Source organism: Myotis brandtii, unplaced genomic scaffold (genome assembly GCF_000412655.1).
Source record: "Myotis brandtii unplaced genomic scaffold, ASM41265v1 scaffold952, whole genome shotgun sequence".
In the NCBI taxonomy this organism is placed as follows: Eukaryota; Metazoa; Chordata; class Mammalia; order Chiroptera; family Vespertilionidae; genus Myotis; species Myotis brandtii.
Genome location: NW_005371930.1, coordinates 446,179 through 446,633, shown reverse-complemented (window position 1 = coordinate 446,633; position 455 = coordinate 446,179). Strand labels below are relative to the sequence as shown.

Below are 455 nucleotides of genomic sequence, written 5' to 3'. Positions count from 1 at the left end.
CTGCCCTCCTGAGGGCCTGGCCGCCCCGGGGTCCTGAGGGGCCCTCTGCTTGCAACAGACGAGGGGGAAGAGCTCAGGTGGGCAGGTGGCCCCTGCCAGGCAGAGTTCCAGCTTCGCCCCCTTCCACCTCCCCTGGGGCCTGTCCGTTCCCACAGGCACGTCTCCCCTTCAGGCAGGGGGTGCCTCCCATGCTCGCCTCGCCCCATCCCGCTGCCTGGCGCCCCTTCTACGCGTCCCCTCTGGGACCCGAGCGCCCCGCTCCAGTCCTTCTCGCCACGGGCTCAGGCTGACACCTCGGCTGCTCCTCTGACCTCTGACCTCTGGCCTCTCCCCTCCCCGCTGGGGCCAAGGTCATCTTCCTAAACCAGACCGGCCGTGGCTCTCCATGGCGCAACGCTGTCCGCAGAAGGAAGACTGGGGTGGGGGGGGGCAGCGGGGGGCTCACCGGGTTTCCC

At 70.5% G+C, this 455-nt stretch overlaps 1 protein-coding gene across 1 annotated transcript in view; it reads right to left on the bottom strand.

Annotated features, from left to right (window-relative positions):
• Positions 1 to 455, bottom strand: part of CELSR1 (cadherin, EGF LAG seven-pass G-type receptor 1) — a 109,059-nt gene that overhangs the window by 6,691 nt on the left and 101,913 nt on the right. The gene's annotated exons all lie outside the window — the stretch shown is intronic.